We start from the raw sequence: 21,347 nt of genomic DNA, 5'->3' as shown, positions 1-21,347 counted from the left end.
TCTTTTTAAACAATAAGATGCTGGTTATGTTGCTGATCATAATGCAAATGATACACCCATTGTGGGAGATCTGGAGATCTTGGCAGGAATACTGAAAGCAGATCCAACCCATGACGTTTTGCTGCCTGAAGAAAAGCATGAAATTGCACCCCCTCTCTTCCCTCCCCTTCCCTCTCTTGTCTATTAAAGTCACACCCACATTCCTTCCTTCTTTCAAATATCTCCCTTTTCTAATAGGAAGGAAAGAGTTAAAGCATTGTGGTGGTTTATGGTCATTTAAGAGTTCTGCAACTTCTAGTCCCTGGGCTAGAAGTCTTGCTTTCTAACCCCAGATTAAATGACAATCTCAAATTATCCCAAATTATCCCTTCCAGGTCATGGAAAAGGACTGTAGCTCAGTGGTAAAGCACATACTTTGAATAGAGAAATTCCCAGATTCAACCCTTTCCAGGTAGGACTTGGAAAGACCCCTGTTTGAAACCTTGGAGACTTGCTGTCAATCAGTGTAGACCGGTGTTTCTCAACCACCGGTCAGCGGACCGGTGCCAGTCCGCAGAGACTTGAGTGCCGGTCCGCGGCTGGGAGGTAAATCCCACCCTCCCAACAATGGCAGAGGAGGAGAGTATGGCGCAGGCATAGGATCCTGCCTGATCTTCGCCCTGCTCCACGTGCTGTTGGGGGATTAACACCACATGCACTCGAGGCTACTGTTATTGAGCTAGTAGTAGAGCGTCTCCTAAGTAGACACCACCTGGGAGGGCAGACCTGGACAGTGGACAGCATCACCTTTGAACCTTGCTCAGTGCAGGAAGGGAACTGGGAGCCAGGCTAGCAGGAGTCGTTGTTGTTGCTGCCCCCTCTTGCCTGAACCCAGTGATGCCTACGAAGTACTCCTTAGATCTCCTGGAGGAGATACTTGGGCTCCTACTCCGACCTGAATTATCACTGAGGGGGTCTCCTTTAGACACCATAAACTCCGGTTCTGACAGTTCAGGGTCAGGTGAGGTAGAAGGCAGAGCAGGTACTGGTGTTAAATGTTTAGTTTTCCATTTTCTCTTGCCTTGTACTACCTCTTGTGGTGGTGCTGCAGGCACTGGGGCCTCCTTTTTCTTTCGCTTTGGTACCAATGATGTCGGTAACACGCCTGAAGGTTGTGCTGGGATTGAAGCAGGGGGCAGCGAAGCCTTTTTCAGTGAAGGCTTCCCTTTCGAACCTGATTTGGACTCCGCCCCTTTCTTAGGCTTCGTGAAACTCTTCCCCACTGGGAGAGAAGTTAGCTCCTTGCTCTGGCCAGTATTTGCGGCTGAAGGAAAGGGAGCAACCGGCACCAAAAGCTCAGCCTAAGGTGTAAACGGCACGTGCAGTCCCGGCAACATTGGAATGGGGGGGAGGGGAGCGGCAAGGCAGCCAAGGGAAGCACCAAGGGCACAGGTATGCTGGGTGGTAGATTGGGGTTAGCTTGCATGTCCGTTTCAAAAGGGGTTCCAACTGGGGAGAGGAGGAGCAGGGCTGGCTCTGGGGGATCTGGCGCCCTGATGCAACATTCTGTTGTGCGCCCCCCCCAGCTATAGTAAAAAATGAAAATTCAAAATAAATACAATTAGTGTGTATTCAAAATTTTACTTAATTATGTACATAATATGTATATAATACAATTATAATTATATTGCTCCTATACTTAAAGAGCTATTTGGCTACCAATACGCTTCTGGGCAAAATACAGTACAAGGTGCTGGTTATAACTTATAAAGCCCTACACAACTTAAGCCCTGGGTATTTAAGATAATGGAGCAGTCTTGGAGAGAGAGAGAGAATGAGAATGGAGCAGTCTTGGCAAGAAAAAGAGAGTCCGGTCCCCATCGTTCCAGAGGTCCCCGTCCTCCTCCTGTCACAGGCAGCCCCCCCCCCGCAGCACTTTCTCTCCCCACCGGGCTCCCTCCTCCCTGCCATTTTTGCCTGCCCGCCGCAGGGCTCCCTTGTGGGGCCGCCGGCCACCTCCTCCGTCATCGCTGTGTCTGGTGCCATTTTCTTCTTACCGCCTCCCGCCAATTCAAGCTGCCGCATGGCTGAGGGGATGGCTGTGGGGGTGCGTGTGTGTCCTTCTACACCCCCGGCAGCGGCAGAAGATATCAGAGCAATGCTGTGGCCTGCTGCTTGGCCCGGTGTCGCTTCCTAACTGCGAGATACTTAATAGACTTCACTGCACAGGTGCGCCTGGCAACTGGGAAGCGACGCCGGGCCAAACAGCAGGCCACAGCGTTGCTCTTGTTCAGTTGCTCCCGCCGCTGGTGGGGAGGTGTAGGCAGTAGGACACACACGCACCCCCACAGCCATCTCTTCAGCCGTGCGGTGGCTGGAATTTAATTTTTTTTTTAAGGAGGTATCATCAGCTCAACGCCCTCTTGCAGACTGCGCCCCGATGCGGCGCATCTTCTGCTTACTGGTAAAAGCCGGCCCTGAGGAGTAGGTCTGTTGCCCTGTCATTGTTCCCCACACTCCCACCCCTAGAAGTCGTTTCGTTGAGTTTTTAAAAGAGACACCTTCAAGTGCTGAAGACTCAGTGAAGTATAAGGCAGGGCTTGGGACCGTTAAATCTCCAGTTCGTAAAGGCCAGAGCAACTCTCCCTGCCTTAAAGGAGAGAGAGAGAGAGTACTCTCTCTCTCCTGGTGTGTGTGAGAGAGTACTCTCTCTCTCCTGGTGTGTGAGAGAGTACTATTTTAAAAGCAGTATTAACATTTTGAAAGCAATATTAAATTACTATTTTATGCATTTAAGAAGCAAGATATTATGTATACAGAAACTTGACACAAGTTCCTGCCTGCATGTTTATACGCAAAATAAATACATGAGGAGTAAGAAAAGACAGAATTGGAAGAATGAAGTATAAGGTTGCAACATATTTTTAAACTAAGGTAATGTTAAATCTGGACTTGACAAATCTCAGGTGCCAGGGAGCCATGATGCCTCATCCTTTCCCACTCTCCCTTCTGATCAAAGCATAATCTTCTTATCCAAAATTATGAGATTTATAGTTTTAATATTTAATGTTTGCTTTTAAATTATTGTAATTTTAATGATTTTAATGCTTATGATATTATTTTAATTGTAAACTGCCCAGAGATGCAAGTTTTGGGCAGGTATAGAAGTCTGTTAAATAAATAAATAAACAAACAAACAAACAAATAAATAAATAGATAGATAGATAAACTTAAACTTGTAACCCCTTTACTAACGAATGGTCCAGGAAATTGCGCACGAAGAATGTAGCGGTTCTTGAAACTCTGCACAAAGAATTTAGCAATCCTTGACTCCAAAAGGGTTGAGAAACACTGGTGTAGACAATTCTGAACTAGATGCAGAGGCACTCTTATCCCTGGAATTGGGGATCCAGTCTGTGGCCTCCTGAATCCAGTCTGTGGCCTCCTGAGGGGGGCTCCAAATGTCCTGGGGGCCCTCCTGCACCTGCCACTGCCCTGCACCTGCCCCACTGCTGCCTTGCCATGCTGCTTTTTTCAATTTTGGCTGCTGCTATATGTGCAACCAGGGGGTGGGAGGTGAGCTGCACAGACCTTGGCCTGTCCCGTGGTGGTGGGCACAGTGGCTGGTGGGCCCATCCGTATGGGCCTTGAGCACCTGCACAGTGGGAGTATCGAGCATCATGAGCCTATGACATCACAGACTTGTGATGCTCGATAATCCCAATGCGCAGGCACACTAGGCCCAGATGGATGGGCCCACCAGCCAATGCGCCCGCCACCATGGGGGAGGCCAAGGCCTGCTCGGCTCACGTCCCACCCACCCTCGACCATGCACATTTATTTATTTATTTATTTAACATATTTCTATACAGCCCAAAACATGCGTCTCTAGGCAATTTACACATGGTGGTGGCGGAAATGGCAAGGAGCGGTGCAGCTCTTCAGGACGGAGCCCCCCCCCCGTCCCCCCAGGTTTGATTTTTTTAAAAAATAAGGGGGGATCGCAGCAGGGGTCTCATGGCACGGGGGGCCTCCGAAACCCTTCAGGTCCAGGCGCCAAAATTACCTAGGTGCGCCATTGGCTAGATGGACCAATGGTCTGACTCAGTATAAACTAATTTCATATGTTCATATTACTGAGGCAGCTGATTGTTGTGATTGTTTCATATGTTCATATCACAGGCAGCTGACTGTTGTGATTCCACTCAGTTTTTCATAGTCTTTGTTGTCAGTATTTGTATTGACAGAGTTGCCCATAATACAAACATAGTGTTTCCCACTCCCTACTTCTCTGCAAAGAAGGAAGTTTCAGGACACCTTTACAGAATCAGCAGCACACACACCACACAAGACAACACAGATGGTTGGAGCACCACCTGCACTGCCATGCCTGTGTAAACACCACCAACAGTTTGCGCAGCAGGGCATTTCCGCTCCATCATACAGTTGCACAAATGCAGTTGCATAATGCAACAGCCATGACTTCTTATGGGCATCATGTCACACAGCTGCGTTTGCAGAACTGTACAACAGAGTAGAACTGCACTGCTGCGCAACACCTAGGCAGTGTTTACACAGATGCAGCAGGAGAGAGAGTACTCCAACTACCTGTGTTGTCTTGTGTGGTCTGTGAGCCAATGCATTTAAGAGGAGAGAGTGCTCTGGTAATTTGTAAGTGTCTGCCTATTCACATCTATACAGGTTGAGCAGGGGGAGAACAATCAGACACACAGACAGGCAGTACCAGCATCAGTCTCTAAAAAGCAACAGCAACAAACTGCAGCCCCAAGGCTGCTTCTTGTCACCAGGACCATCCCTAGCGGGGTGTGGGACTGGGGGCGAATCAGCATGTGTGGGGCCTCCTTAACATTTCATATCATTACCGAATCATACTGATTGATGACATACAGTGTAAATAGTGTGAGTGAGGTTTTTGGACACGTCCAACCAGCTTGGACATATAGTACATTTATAAAGAAATAAAAATAAAAAGCACAACACTTGCTTCACAGTTCTCAGACCGTCTGGGTTGCAAATCAACTTGAGCATAGTGTATTCATAAACACACAAACAAGCAAATTATATATTTTCCCCCAGAAGTTTTTGTAATTTTCTGCCATGAAACAAGCCACTTATAGGACTTTTGGGATGGGTGTTGTTTTGTTGTTGTTTTAAAAACCCAACCATTTGTCCAATCCATTTCAATATAAATATGTATATTCCTCCCACCCTGCCCTACATCTCTGCTCAATACCAAAGCCCTATGCCTATGCCAAGTCATTCCAGGACAGGTGATCTAAAAGCTGGGGCAGAAAGGGGGGGCCTTTTACCTTTTTTTATGAAGGCAAAGGGCAGATTCTTCCATATGGGGTGGAATGATGGTCTAAGGGGGAGGGCTTCAGTTCCAGACATTTTTGTAATTTTCTGCCATGAAGCAAGCCACGTATAGGACTTTTTGGATGGGTTTTTTTAAATTAAAGAAAAAAATTAAAAACCAACAATTTGTCCAATCCACTACAATTTAAATATATATCTTCTTCCCACTCTGCCCTACATCTCTGCTCAATACCAAAGCCCTGTGGCAAGCCAACCCCTAAATATTCAAGCAGGGGAGAGATAACCACAAAAAGGAAATTACATCATACATCCATTAGTAAGGCTGGGCTGGGCTGGGCTGGACAGGGGGTCTGCAGAGAGCTCTGGTGCTGAACACTCTCTGCCTGCCTGCCTGCCTCTTTCCTGAGCTTCAGGCTTTAGGGAGGCCTGCATGGAGGCCTCTCTGGAATCCCCACCCACCCACCCAACAGCTGAGAGGTGGGGAGAGGCGGAGCTCTAGCAGCTTGCCTGGGAGCCTTTCAAGCTGCACACAGATACAAAAGATTGGCTCCGGATGGGCTGCGGGGAAAGATCAGTGGCTGGGACTGGGGGAGAGAGGAAGGAAGGCTGCACTGCAGTGTGCCCAGAGTGGGGGCTGTGCCAGCGCGGGGCTCGGGGCAATTGCCCCAGTCGCCCCACCCTAAGGATGGCCCTGCTCGTCACCCAGCTCCAAACAACCAGATTATTTCCCCTCAGATCATTATTTCCCCTAAATCTCAATTTTATTTCCACTCAGATGAATAGATGTGTCCATAGCTGCTTCTTTTTAAAAACACAAAAGATAGCTTCATAGCTCATTGCAGAATACACCACACCAAGACCTAAGGAAAGAGCCATCTGGCATAACCAAAGAGCATGTTTGTAAACACAAATATAATACCACTAACTCCAATGAAACCTTATAGTTTTAAGCTGTTGCACTTGCTTGGATATTGGTAAACGACCAAGGTTTATTTGCTGGCACAGCAACACTGGGCTGTTTGGCAACTTTCATAATGGACATATTGGTCTTCCTAAGCACACTAGCCACCTAATGGTGCAGCCGGGAAATGACTTGCCTAGGGAGCAAGAGATTGCTGGTTTGAATTCCCACTGGTATGTTTCCCAGACTATGGGAAACACCTATATCGGGCAGCAGCGATATAGGAAGATGCTGAAAGGCATCATCTCATACTGCGTGGGAGCAGGCAATGGTAACCCCCTTCTGTATTCTACCAAAGACAACCACAGGGCTCTGTGAGTGCCAGGAGTCGACACCGACTCAATGGCACACACACACAGCACACTACTTTGCTCATTTTTGACCCACAAAGCCAAACACAGTCCCGATACATGCACTGTGTTTTTCAAGGAGTGTTTTTCTCTTACCATATATTTTTCTAAGATGGCTTTATAATTTTTATAGTATTTCTCTTAACCATATATTTTTCTAAGAGGCCTTTATAATTTTTGACATACAGTACCAACTTGAATGCAGCCCATAAACCCCATATGGTTTTCTGCCAGGTACTTGATAGTCCTGTTTTTGCAGTCCCAGGGAGCTAGGAATAGGAGGTTTATCAAGTCCTTAGTTGGCCACCATGTATGTCTGGTGGGTAGTTTGCAGCTTGGTGGGCAACAGATTGTACATGCCTGCTATAATATTCTGTTTGGCTAGCTCTTTGCCTGGTCATCAGAACAGTATGTCATACATGCTGCATGCACACCAGCTTCTAGCCTAAGCCATTGACACTGGTGACCCTGAGATGGAAAACATTCCCTCCAGATTTAAATTTGGCTAAGGCTACAATGGCCCCAGTCTGGCCCTGAACCCTTCAACCTCAACCTGAGCCTGCATTATCCTTAATCAGATTATCGATCCATCTATTTCAGCACTGTCTACATTGACTGGCAGCAGTTCCCCAGGGTTTCAAACAAAGGTCTTTCCAACCCTATTCTATCCTAATCCTGAACATGCCAGGATTAAATATGGAATTTTCTGCCCATGTTTTGCTATAGTGGCAGGATATGTAGGCCATCAAGGTAGGTATGGGAGAAGAACCAATGAGGCTGAGTTAATGTTGCCAGCCCAGTAGACAACATGGAAGCTCTTCTCCCTAAAGTGCTTACCTCCCCACAGATGATCCGTCCTTGGTACCTAGGTGGGCGGATTTCCCACCCAGGAGAGTGGCGGCTCTCCTGCCGTCTACCCACACCTTGTCCGGCAGCTCCAGGGGTTGGGTGAAGGGAAGTGCCGCCATGCAGTGCCCGCCCCCTGCAGAGTCCCAGAAATGCACCACACGAGTGCGCAGTGCATGTCTGGGATCCCCCCTCCCCCAGCAAATGTGTCTGCTGCGGACACATGACCTGCAAAATGAGGTTAACAGAGTGCTTGCTCCATTAACCTCATTTAAGAGGGTGATTATTTCAGTGGGCTTGCTGCCATGGAGCCACCGGGCTCACCCTCGAGCCCACTGGTTCTCACAAGCAAGCAAAACTTGGCTGGGCTCCCTGGCAAAAAATACCAGCCTCTGTCCCTGAATCGGGGGGTGGTGGGAATAAGATAGCCAAAAACACCACTCCGTTCAACTACAGGACATGCTCTGGGTTGCCTCCAAATCAAAGGACTTTGTCCCCAAACTCAAGCCATGGTCTTTGATTTCAAGAGTTAGCAACCCTAGGTTGAACTGGGTTGCTAAAAGATAGAATAAGACACAGCTAGGAGTCCACAAAGAACATGTAGGAGGTATGTTTATTTTGGGTTAAGGTCCAAGGTAGCATGGCAGAATCTCAAACATCAGTTGCTTGAATTATGAGGTGAAGGGAGGGGAGTTAATGAAATTCAGAAGCACCACTCCCTGATTTCCCCCAATTTGAGCCAAGTCATCCCCCCAACGACTTCTAAAAACAGTGGCTGACAAGATGTTCAGTGCTCTGGTGATGTTGCGAACCATTCCCGGCCTGCTGTAGACACATAAGGCAGCCCCAATGCTGTCTCAGGTGATCAGCTGCACAAGCAGCACTGCCACAGTTATGGCCATTAGCCGCAACACTGTGCAACACGTTAGCCAATAAATAAAAGGGCTGTTAGAAAACCTGAGGGCCGGGCTTCCTCTTGCCCCCCTGTAAACTGAGAGTGGCTATGATGCTTCCTCTAATTCATACATCGCTCTAATTCATACTCAGGAGTTCATGGAACAATAAGGAGCTCTAGCACAGGGATTCTCAACGTTGGGTCCCCAGATGTTATTGGACTTCAACTCCCATAATCCCCAACCAAAGGCCACCAGAGCTGGGGATTATGGGAGTTGAAGTCCAGTAACATCTCTGGACCCGACGTTGAGAATCCCTGCTCTAACAGCTGAGTCCTTGTTTGCTAACACTTTATTGAGTCATAGAGGCAGAATCATTGGCATAGGCTTGGTGCTTACTTTGAGCATGGTAGCACTTCCTCCCTGATATTCCCACACTATGGTGTACACATGTTTTTGAAATTAAGAGTCATTCATCTAGAAAAGCAGCTCTTGAATATTTATATCCAATAAAACTAAGACACTTGTTTACTAAATGCCTCTGCAGAATATATTTGGTGGTGTTAGTCACTGTCTTTTTATTAAAATATAATCTATTCACAGATAAGAACAGTGGCTGCAGTCTTGTCTTTGAAGAGGAAGTTATTGTGCCTGTCTTCCCATAATGCAGCCATAATCACCTTTGCTTATCTGTGGCAGGTCTTCCTGTCTCTTACTCGTCAAATGCAATCCCCACCTTCTATGCCCTGTAACAGCAACAATAACAAAAAGGTTGCAGAAGTTTTCAGGTTTTGAAATCAAAATGACATTAATGAGTTACAAGTGAGAATGGTGTTTACAGATAGTAAATTGATTTAATATTAGTTCAACTTCCAGTAAATGACAATCTATCAAAATATAATCAATCTCAAAGTCTAATTACAAGCTTAGCATTTTTCTTATTGTTTAATAATACAATGATTAAGGAGGGTTGTTGTTTTTTTAAGTGAAATTTATGGACGGAGGGAAAGGCAGTCTTTCAGTAGGAAAATATGGGTTCCTTAATAACTAACTTCACTATCATGCTAATATTCAAGCTTTATAATCAATATGAGAAAGACAGGATGTCCTTAAAGGTCACACAACTCCTCCGTGCTTTCCCTTCCTAAATGGGCAAAGAGCACCTTTCAAAGTGGAGGCTGTTTTATATTTAACGGCAGGGGGAGCATCTGTCTCCATTCAACCCCAGCACAGCAACCCCATAGTGGCTGTTGCTGGTTTTTATGTAGCTTGCATTTCTTTTTAGATTGTGAGCCCCTTAGGGCTCACAGTGTGGATTCTTGGTTTGTAATGACTTCTTCATAGGGAACAGTGCGGTTCCCTATAAAGAAGTCATTATAAAGAATCCACAACACACACAAATTCCTAAACTTTCACCCCTTTGCCTGATTCCTTTGGGGATTGGGTGGCAATTGGAACCCATGGGGCCCTACCACCCAACCAATTTTGGTGTCCCTAGGTGCTACCTGTGGGGAATAATGGGCTATTTCAAATCCCCATTATTACCTATGGCATGAAAAAAAACCAGGAATCTAACACTGCCAAACACAGGAAAAACTAAAAAAAATCCTTTAAAAATCAACTGATTGCTCTACTGCCTTGTGGGTTGGGCAGGCAGCACCCATGGTGCCCTGCCACCCAACCCACTTTGGTGCCCCTTAGACCTTAATCATTTGGCTGAATGTATTCAAATTCAAATGAAATAAAATTTGAATTGAACTGACCCAGATTCGAGGCCAACAGATAGGAGCTCAAATAGAATCAGCCTGATTTGATTCATGCACATCCAGTAGCGGCTTGTGAACATGCTGCTGGAGGTGGCGGCGGGAGGCATCTTTAAGGGAAAAGAAAGTCGCTGCTTACCTCCGCAGCATGCCTCCCAGTAGCCCCTGTGGTGGGAAATCGCCGCCACCACTCACCTGGCTGCTGGTGGGGGCTCGGCTCCATTTACGCCAGTGGCGATGATTCCCCGCCGCAGGGGCTGCTGGGAGGCATGCTGCGAAGGTAAGCAGCGACTTTCTTTTCCCTTAAAGATGCCTCCTCCCCCCCGCCCCCCCCCGCCCCCAGCAGCGTGTTCACGAGCCGCTGCTATGCACATCCCACTCCCTATCCCATAGCCATGGTATCTCCACAGAAAAAGTCCTCTATCATAGCCATACATCTAACCTTTAAAGGCAGGACATACAAAGGGAGGCCTTGTTTGAGGATCTTAATTGACAGGCAGGTTTACATGGGACAGGCTGGTCCTTTAGCTCAGGGCTGGCTTTTGGGTTTGGCAAGCTGAGCAGTTGCCCAGAGCAACTTACTGAAGAGGGCACTGATAAGCTAACCATGATCTCACTCATGAACTAACCATGGGAGATGGGGTGCTGATGAAGGCACTCCTCACCCAGGCTTCTAGTATTTATCCAAGGGCTGACCATGCTTCACATACCTGGCTGAAAAGTATTTAGGGCTTTTAACATCAAACTAATATGTTGTGCTGGGAAACAAACTGGCAGCTGGTATGGATCTTTAAGTACCGGCCAGTTATAATCACCATAGTGAATTATAGACTACAATCTGGCTGCTGTGATTGAACCAGTTGAAGCATTGAAACACTTTTCAGAGGCAACCCGTGTATAATTCTTTGCAGTAATCTAGTCTGGAAATTACTAAAGCATGGACAACCTTCACCAGATCATTTCTTTTCAGAAGGTGATACAGCTGGTAAATCCACAGAAGGGGGTAAAAGGCCTGCTGTGCTACGGATACCACTTGTACATCCAGCAACAGAGCTGCATCTAGAAGCATTTCCAAGCTGCAAACCTGGTATTTAAGAAAAGGTGCAACCCTGGTCAGGACAGGCCAAATACCATCATTCTCGTCACATGAGTGACCTTTCCATAGAGCAGAGAGGAAGGAGGAGCTTAAACCTTTCTATGTGGACCATTTTTCTAATTACAATTCCCACCATAGCTGCTTTTTCAGCATTAGGGGTGGGGATGATACAGGGTCCCCAAATATATATTTTATTTTGATTATTAAAATGGCCGGATGAAATAGAGTTAAGTACTAGGGATGTGCCGAAATGTGATTTGGCTGTCTGAATTGCTGGCACCTTCCTTTAAATTTGAGGGCTTACACTGTCCCTTTAAAGAGGAGGAGAAGAAGTTGTACCTGCTCCTCCTTGCCACCATCCCGACACTCCCCCCAGCTATGCCCATCCATCGATGGGCTATCTCCCAGCTGGTTCACAAGCATAGCTGGGGGAAGTGCCAGGATGAGGACATAGCAGCGATTGGAGGAGCAGGTAAGGACCTGCTCTTCTCTGCTTTAAAGGGGCTGTGCAAGCCCTCAAATTTAAAGGGAGATGCCAGTGATTCCGACAGCTAAATCACATTTTAGCACTGCCCTATTAAATACCCACACCCCTTTCCTGCTGCTCAGAGCAAATGTACAGCTTTCTATAACTAAATTTTAGTGAGAGGCCGTATTCGCACATAATGCGAAACCGCAGTTAAACGGGGCAGAGTTTGGGATTTGTGTACATCCCAATGAGTGAAACTGTGGTTTTGCAGCAAAAGTGACCTGCAGTTTCTCGCACCAAGCTCCAATTTGAATCTTAAGTAGTGAGTTTCTCCATCCCAACCTGAAGTTTTGTGATGGCGACATTATGTCCGAACGTGGATGCCTCCATAACTGTGGTTTTGTGCTGTTTCTGGAACCATAATCATAGAGAGGGTGGCCCAGACCTGCCCAGGATCACGGCCACTCCATGCCTGCGGTGATTGTCACTGGCTGCCTCTCCAAGCACTTGCCCTGCCCCTCTGTCTCCAATCCAATAAAGCAGTTGCCTGGCAAAAGGTACGTCGCCACATCCAATCCCATGCTTGTCAGTCTGTCAAACAGGAAAGTCACATGGTGGCATGCCCTCTTCCCACTCTGTCCCTTGTGCCCCGCCCCTTGTCTTACCTGCTCCTCCAATCACTGCTATGCCCTCATCCCGGCACTTCCCTCAGCTATGCTCGTGAACCAACTGAGAGATAGCCCATCGACGGATGGGCATAGCTGGGGGGAGTGTCGGGATGGTGGCAAGGAGGAGCAGGTACAACTTCTTCTCCTCCTCTTTAAAGGGACAGTGTAAGCCCCCAAATTTAAAGGAAGGTGCCAGCAATTCAGACAGCCAAATCACATTTCGGCACATCCCTAGTACTTAACTCTATTTCATCAGGCCATTTTAATAATCAAAATAAAATATATATTTGGGGACCCAACACACACAGGCAATCAGGCAAGAAAGGGGATGGGATGGAAAGACAGGCACTATGTGCTTTGCTCTTCTAAAATGAAGCGATAAAGGAGTGTGTTCACAAGCATATGCAGTTGCAATGGCAATATAAACAGGGCAACCCCATTAGATTGCTGGGACAGTAACATATGGCAGGAAGGCGATACGCGAGGATGGGTTTCTGACAATTCCCAGACTCCCCAAGCAAAAGCCATTCTGGGGATTCCGGGAGTTGTAGTCAGCAACATCTGAGAATCCCTGTTAGAAGGAACACTGGTCATTAATGCCCTTTTCCCATGGACTGCTCTCTCACGAGAGTGTTAGGCAGTGGAGGCATGCATGCGGGCTGGATGGCAGATGGCAGATGCTGCCCAGCCTTATTGCTCCACACAAACAAGATGGGTACTCCAGCAACACCTCTCTCTCCCTGTCTTGGCAACTGCCACAAAGAAGCAGTCAAACTGGGCCCTCTGCCAGCCTGTCCACCCATTTGGACATATTCATCTTTAATTTTGCCTGGAATGGTGACCCTACTCTCCTGGGGTCACAGAAAACTAGGGCTCTCGTCTCCCACGATTCCCCTCAGTGGCAGATCTACATATTCTGCAACACCAGCCTGAACTGGGTAAATTTGAATGGGAGTTAAAATCTGTCCCCACTCCTGATGTTTCCCCAGTCTCCCAGCCCAGCAATGCCCAGACACATGCAGCGTCAAATTCTCCTTTGGGTGTGTCAAAGGCTTCCCTGTAGAGGAGGGGGTCACTGTGTGAAAGCTCTATCATTAACCAGATAGAATGGGAGCCCCACAAAAGCGGAGCTCCCTTTTTCCCTCCCCCCACCTTTTGATGGCTCAACTCATGAGCATACAGTCTGATGGAAGACCAAAGGTTGTCAAGCCTAAGGTCCTTCCCAGTAGACTAGCCCGCTCATGAGAGCACTAATCCCCTGGAGGCAAGCAGGAGTGTGGTTTGGTTTCCATGGACTGCTTTGCTGGGGTGAGCCCCCCAGGACCCTTTTTCCTCCCTCATATACATATCCCCTCCTGGTCATCATGTTCCCTTCCCTTTCCTGAGTAACAGAAAAACAGTGCCCCTCAACATCCCTCTGCTGCCAGAAATTGTGTTTGTGTGAGACTGTTTTGTTGCAAGGCTCTTACGAAGCTGGCAGCGCAATTGCTGTCAGATGAAGCCTTAATGGCATTTAAAGGGATTTAAATGCCCTTTCCCTTCTGAGGGCGGGTGGGCCATTCCGAAAAGGCACGGTCACATTCGGCATGCTCCTTGAAGATTGTGGCCAATGACTGCTGCCCTGCAGACGTACTGACGCCTTGCCCACAGTCTGGCTATGCAAACACTACAGAGCTTGCTGGGATGCGGACTCAGCGGACCAGGAAGAGGGAGAGGCTCCCCTGCTCTGAAAATGGAGGTTGCCGGGGTGCGGTTGGACAAATATCTGCAATGTGATTCATGGTCAGAAAAATTAACTGTGGGTTCAGCAACCTCTGGTTTTGCATTATGTGCAAATGTGGCCAGCGAATGAAAGAAAGCAAACTAATTATGAGTCTTCTCTGTCATTGGGCACTCAGGATGGAATGAAACATACAGCCCTGCAGCCAAAAATGGCAGTCCTCCTCCCCTCAGCCTCTGAAATGTCTAGTCCCACTTCCTTAGTGTCTGCTTGCCACTAGGCTGTGCATCTGCCCATTTTGGCTACCTGGTGGGGTGGAGAAACACACAATATAATGATGTCAGGACTGTGGGTAACTTGTATTAGATGTTACGGAGGGGGAAATGTGCCAATGCTTCTCAAGTGCAGCCCCATATAGCATATAGCTGATACTCCGGCTGTGTCCATTTCTTGATATGAACAACCTCAGAATGGTGGTACATATGCTGGTAACCTCCAGACTGGACTTCTGCAATGTGCTCTATGTGGGGCTGCCTTTGTATGTAGTCCAGAAACTGCAGTTGGTACAGAATGCAGTGGCCAGGTTGGTCTCTGGGTCATCTTGGAGAGACCATATTATTCCTGTTGAAAGAGCTACACTGGCTGCTGATACATTTCCGGACAAAATACAAGGTGCTGGTACCTATAAAGCACTAAACAGCTTAGGCCCTGGGTTTTTAAGAATGTCGTCTTCGCCATGAGCCCCATCACCCGTTGAGATCTTCTGAAGAGGTACGTCCATGGTTGCCACCAGCTTGGCTACTCAGGGACAGGCCTTCTTCGTTGCTTCCGCTGGGCTTTGGAATACACTCCCTGTTGAGATAAGAGCCTCCCCATCTCTGGCAACTTTTAAAAAGGCACTGAAGACATATTTGTTCACCCAGGCTTTTAATTAAATTATAGTTTTAATGCTTTTAGTGTTGGGTTTTAAATGATGTTAGTGTTTGTTTATATGATTTTAATTGTAAACCGCTCAGAGATGCAAGTTTGGGGCGGTACAGAAATATGCTAAATAAATAAATAATAATAATAAATAGCTGCTTCAGAGGTGCAATCTTCAGCTAGAAAAAGCCACAGAAGTAGAGTTAAACACAAGCCCTTTAATTGTTTGTAATAATAGTCATACTCTGGGTAGAACCAGTGAGCTAAGATAAGGAACATCACATGTGATCCAAAACATGGTGCAAGGGAATGTACCATGCCCTCTCTAAATGATACCATGGTTGGGGGCAGATTGTGTGTGTGAAGTACTTGCATTCCCATACTAGAAGGTAACATATAAATTAGTCCTATGGATGGGCCTAAAGATGGGATTTGAAATATAAGATGTCATAGCGGTTTTGTCATTCCCCCCTCACAAACAAGTTGGCAAAAACAACCTTTCATTGACAGACATTATTGCTAGTACTATTTTGCAATAAAAGATCTGGGCTTTCCTACCAATCCCAATCTGGTATTGCCAAGATAAAAATTGACAAGCTCAATGATATCTAGATTCTAGGCCTAAGTAGATACGGGATGAACAGGGTGTGCCCAGCTCAGCCCAAATGCCCCACCTGTCAAATCCAAGGTAATTTCAAGGCCATGTTTTTCTTAGTGCCTTTTCCTCAGGGTGGGGCAGCAGCAGCATCTGCAAAAATAATAGATTACTCACCTGGTCAATTCATGGAGGACGTCTTCCTGTTACTCTACATTAAAAGGAGTTGGCTTATTCCAACATGGTGCGGTATTTACACCTTCCTAACCTGATGGACATTGGAGGGCTAGCTCACATGTGAAGATTTATTTTATTTCATAAATATACTCCAACTTCCTAGAACAACTGCAATCACACATTGTGTGCTACATCCATTATTCCCAATGGATGTAAATTGCAACATGTTAAATTAAAAAAAATAAAATAAAATAACATGTAATCATTCAAGGGGTCCATTGTTCCAATACTGCCCTCTTCTGCAGCACCATTGCTGTGTGTGTTGGAGCCCTGCAGCAGCACAGGCAGTTCTGCAAAGCCTGAGTTGTGTTGCGGGACACATAAGACAATGAGACAAGTTAATCATAAATAACGTCAGGCCCATTAATTTCAATGGAACATAGTTATGACTAACTTAATCTCAAACACAGTGGGCAAAATCCAGACTATGTGGGGTGATATGAAAGCTCTGTCTGTGGTGTTATCTGTGATGTCGCATTCAAACATGGAAATCACTTGAGAATTTTAGTCTACAGGGGATTAACAGGCATGCATCTGTGAATACTCCACTTCAGCAAAGGTAATAACTACACCATGAGGGCTGGGCTGAACTTTTGAGCATTTGGTTAAAGGGGAGTTGATGGTGAAGAGAGGAGGCAGCTGCCACACCTCTTTTGAATTCTGGGGGCGAGGGACCCAATTTTCAAGGATGGCAAAAGAAACTCATAGGTGCTATCATATTTTAAAGCCGAATGCTGCCCCCAGAATGAAACTGTGTCACAGCATGACAAGTCTGGGGGAAATGATGACAGGCATAGGCATGTGTGATGGAGCCCTTCAGATGGAGATGTCTGGCCAGCATTGGTGTTCAACTTAGCTATCTCCCTTCACACTCAAAACAAAACAGCCAGACAGGAACTTTACAGATACCACAGCCTGATCCTATGTGTGCCGCTGCACAGGCATGCAGCCTCATCCACTCCATGTTTATTTGGAAGATAGTGTGTATAGGACTGCAGTCTTAAGGCCCCAGCTTTACATAGTCCACGTTTAGGATGTACATTTAAAAATCTAACATATGTGCCCAACAAATGTGTCTGATAACAAGTATGTGATATTATGTGTACAAACACCTATGGGATGCACCCATAATTCCCATAATTCATTACCTTCAGCTGCATCTTCCAGGTATGATCTTCTGTTCCAATCTATTTAAATGATGCTAATGCCAGCACAGAAAAGATTATGACTGATTGACTTTTGGTTACACATATCCTACTAACTGGGCTAGGCTCAGAGCATCTGCACCTCTAGTTGCCACAGCCATTTTCTCTCCCCTGCCCCTGCTTATTTTTCTAGCCGGCTGGCTGGGTAGCCAGCCACCTGGCCGCCCAACCTCCTGCCGGCTACCTCATCCCACCAACCCACCACCTCCACTGGCTGGCCAGCCCGGCATCACCCACCCATTCCCCCTGGCGGCCAGGTCTTCTCATCCACCCGGCTGCATTTACTCTTGCCAGCCGGCCAGCAGGCCCACTGCTACCTCCAGTCAGTCGGCCACACTTCTTCCAGCCGGCCAGCCCGCCACTTCCTCCTGCCGGCTGGCCGCGTTTTCTGTCCCCAGCCAGCTGGTGGGCTCGCCTCCTCCTCCGGCCCACCGCTTCCTCCCACCAGCTGGCCACATTTTTGTCATGCCGGCCAGCTGGCGAGCCCACCACATCCTCTGGCCCGCCATTTCCTCTTGCTGGCTGGTTGTACTTTCTCTTGCCAGCCAGCTGGCAGGCCTGTCGCCTCCTCCTGCCGGCTGGCCGTGCGTTTTCTTGCCAGACGGCTGGTGGGCCCACCACCTCCTCCAGCCTGCCACTGGCCACCATCACTGTTGGGCCACAGTGATGGGGTGATGGCCACCCCATCCCCATCACTAACCCCCCGGGAAGCTGATCGCAAACTCTCGCGAGAGCTAACACACATGGGATTAGCGACAGGTACATTTAAGAGAATTATATATAGAGAAGATGTTGGTCACTCATATCAGGCACATATCCAGCATTTATTTCAGTGGAGCAACAGTTACAATTGAAAGATTGCACCCACTTGGTAAAATAAGCAATAACTCCAATCTACTGCAGAGAATCAAATCCTCTCTTGGAACATGTGCACAAACCTCAGAACATAGTTGTACTCTCAATCAAGTCAGTGGCAAAATTGCCAGTGATTTCAGCTAGTTCCATGTAAAGAGAATCTGACTCAAGAGAGCAGGGGTAAACACAGCCACCTGCTATGGCCTCTGCTATTGTTCTGAGGGAATAACCAGGAAGCAGGAAGCAGAGTTCAGCATGAGGTAAAAACCGAGCAGTCAACATTTTAAACAAAGAGTTCCTAACTTCCTAAGAAGTCAGGGACTCTTGGCTCTGCCAGGCATTATAGAAGCCTTGTGCCAAGCCTGGCTGATATTGTATATTGGCAGGGCTGTGCTCATTGAAAGGTTGTTAAATCTGGAATTAGCATAACTAGATAGATGCAGTTAATCAATTTAGGGTGGGAGGGGTTTGTAACTATTGCTATGACTAAGTAAAATGTTCGCTTACAATCTAGAATCTAGTGGAAGTTAGGAACGACATTAGAATTATCCTGGAACAACATGATCCAGTATTAGGGTTGCCAACATTCCATTGCCTGAACACAGGACACAAGTGTGTGTGTGGGGTGTGTGTGTGTCTTGGGGGTGGGGTCATCTGTGGGTGGGGTCATCCTAGAAGCCTGAGTAGCAATACATTTGTAAAAACAACAATAAAACAAGCCCCATGATTTCACAAAGCTTCTTGTGGAAGAAGAAGACCACAAAGCTTCTTGTGAAAGAAGGCCATCCCACGTAGACATAGAGCAAGTGTCAGCTGAAAAATTAAGAGAATCCCCAAGGTTTACACACACTCTACATCCCCACACTTTTCCCCCTGAGAGCCTCACTGAAAGGCTTTTTTCATCTGCCAGAAGTGGTGAGTTGATAAGCAGGAGTCTGTAGGTCTATTTACATTTGATACGTAAACAATTAGCAACTTGCAAGATGTAAATAACACCAGGCAATTGCTCCTGCAAGTTTGCAGAGCAACTGGGGCTTCTTTTGTGAGCTTTGTTGTTTCTTTTACCTTATAATATGGACTTCACGCAGACTTCAAAGTGTTCAATACAGATGCATTGAGGGATGAAGGAGAGGCCCAGGCTCTGCCAACAATACGGGGAAAGACAGCATCCTGTTTGGGACAAGAGATTTTTGCCTCAGATACAGGACTTTCTGTATAATATGGGACTGTTGACAGAGGCGTATCTAAGGAAAATAGTGCCTAGGGCAAGCACTGAAATTGCGCCCCCTGTCCAAACATCTGACACCCATCTTTCAGATAACTTTACCATGATATCAGCTGAAAAATACAAGTCAAGCTCGTTAATCTTTTAATATTTCAAAAACTATTTAGCAGTGAACATTGCCAGACCAAAATATGCTGGGGCTCATGAAATACCCAAATACTATGTGGAGGTGTATTTGGAAAACTAAACAGAAGTGCCTGTCTAATTCTCTACTATGCACTGTAGCATCACTATTACATAAGTTTTAAAAATCAATGGAGAATTTGACTTTTCCCAGATACTCTGAAAATAATTAAAGGATATGCAGAGTAAACTGTGTCACTGCTTGGAATATATTCTAGTATTTCAGAAAGACGGTTAAAATAAGAGTAAGAGAGCAAGAAACTCCCAGTGGGCCTTAATACTAAGGATTTCACACTGATTCAAAGACAAACTCACCATAAATAACTATATTATTAAGACATCACATTTAACTCACTTATCACAAGAAGCAGAGTAAGAGCAAATGAATACAACCCTAGCTCACAAGCTTCAGCTCAGTATTCACAAGCCCTGATTCTCTGTACATAGTGCCAAACTGAATATGTGTACAGTGACTTATATTAGATTAAATTAAAAGAAATTGTTTACCTGTAGCCCCTTCGGGGGGCTTCCTAAAGGCTGTGGGGAGGGGCCTGCAAAGGTTCCTTCTCCCCCCGCGGGCCTTTAGGGCCTCGCAGGGACCATTTGAGCATGTGTGGTGGCCATTTTTTAAAATAATATATTTTTTTAAAAAAATGGCCACCGAAAACAAAATGGCCACCGCACATGCTCAAATGGCCTCTGGGAGGCCTGGCATGGCCTAGGGCCTCATAGAGGCCCTTTGAGCATGTGCGGTGGCCATTTTGTTTCCAGCAATCATTTTTAATTTTTTTTTTAATATTTTAAAAAAGGCGCCCCCCCACTTTCAAGTGGTGCCCAGGGCACGTGCCCTGCCTTCCCTTCTCTAGATATGCCCCTGACTGTTGATAATGCTATCCAATATGTTTCTAAATAACACTTTGGTGTCCTCTTATAGGCTCTCCAAATAATACAAATGATGTTGACTGAAGCTTTACCTCAAGAGGTCTAAGGGAACTTCACTACAGTGAATCTACTCAGAGGTATCACCCAAGAACCACATGAGCTAGTATGCTCCTGAATGACACTTTATTTATTCCAGTGGACTATCCTAAGGTTCCCCTACATACCTTGAATGAACAAACATCTGTTGATGTTGACTTAAATTTTAGCTTGAGAATTTGAAAGGATCTTGACTACAGCAGAGTTAAAATCTCCCTCATTCATAGCTTTGTGGTTCTTCTGTCCTTTGAATCTTAAATGATTTGCTTCCCCCTACAGCAAACCATTTCCTGCCCATCTGCCCTCTCAGTCTCTGAGTTCTGCTGACACAGGGATGGGTACGGCATGGGTGGGAGGCTGAGACTTTGTAAGAAAAGCATGGAAAAGCAAGAGTTCTGCTGAGCGGCTGCTCCACGCAAAAGAAGAAGTATCTACTTCCCCTTCAAGAGTCTCAGAAGCCAAAGGGCCACTTCAAGCATTATGAATTTTCTCCATGGAAAGTATTTCAGTGTAGGAAAAGCATAAACACTGTACAGAAGTCAGTATGTGTGATAACTGGACACACATCCAGTTCACTGCATAACAAAATAAGGAGCATGTCAAGTTGTCACACAAAACCATCTGCATGGAATTTGCCCACTATTTCCTGCACGGAAATGCTTTCTATGAAGGAAGTTTGCCAAGTCTGAAACTTCCCATAATATATTTTTTTTAATGCTGTAAGGTTAGCCTGTCTGGGCTTTCTTTACGTTAGGTGTGGCAAGACAGACTACAATAGCAGCCAATTGTTATAACTCACTTCAGGCTTCTCTTCCTGGACTCCTCCTCCTCTTCTTGTTTCTGCAGACTCTCTTCTCTATTCCTCTTTTCCAAGGCCTGCTGCTTCTTCTGCCTCCCTCCTGTTTTCCTTTTCAGCCTTCTCTATCGCTCATTCCTCTGGGACATTCTTTCTTCCACCTCTCCTTTCCTAGAACCTCTGAACCTTTAGCCCTCCTTTCCTAGCCCCTTCTTCCTTTGCTCTTCTACTCTCAGTTTCCTTAATGTTGATCTCATTTCTTCTATCCTG

General features: G+C 46.4%; 1 long non-coding RNA gene across 2 annotated transcripts; it reads right to left on the bottom strand.

Moving 5' to 3' along the window:
• Positions 1-8,919: 8,919 nt before the first annotated feature.
• On the bottom strand, positions 8,920-19,922 carry LOC128327759 (uncharacterized). 2 transcript variants are annotated; one of them, XR_008308766.1, is made up of 5 exons: positions 19,811-19,922; positions 18,961-19,065; positions 16,984-17,036; positions 15,678-15,751; positions 8,920-9,112 (listed from the first exon to the last, which is right to left on the bottom strand). It is a non-coding gene; the product is annotated as an uncharacterized LOC128327759 (long non-coding RNA). The 2 variants fall into 2 exon arrangements; XR_008308767.1 differs by lacking the exon at positions 16,984-17,036.
• Positions 19,923-21,347: the final 1,425 nt, after the last annotated feature.

Source organism: Hemicordylus capensis, chromosome 5 (genome assembly GCF_027244095.1).
Source record: "Hemicordylus capensis ecotype Gifberg chromosome 5, rHemCap1.1.pri, whole genome shotgun sequence".
Taxonomy (NCBI): Eukaryota; Metazoa; Chordata; class Lepidosauria; order Squamata; family Cordylidae; genus Hemicordylus; species Hemicordylus capensis.
Note: the sequence above shows the minus strand (reverse complement) of the source record. Positions and strands in the feature narration are given on the sequence as shown.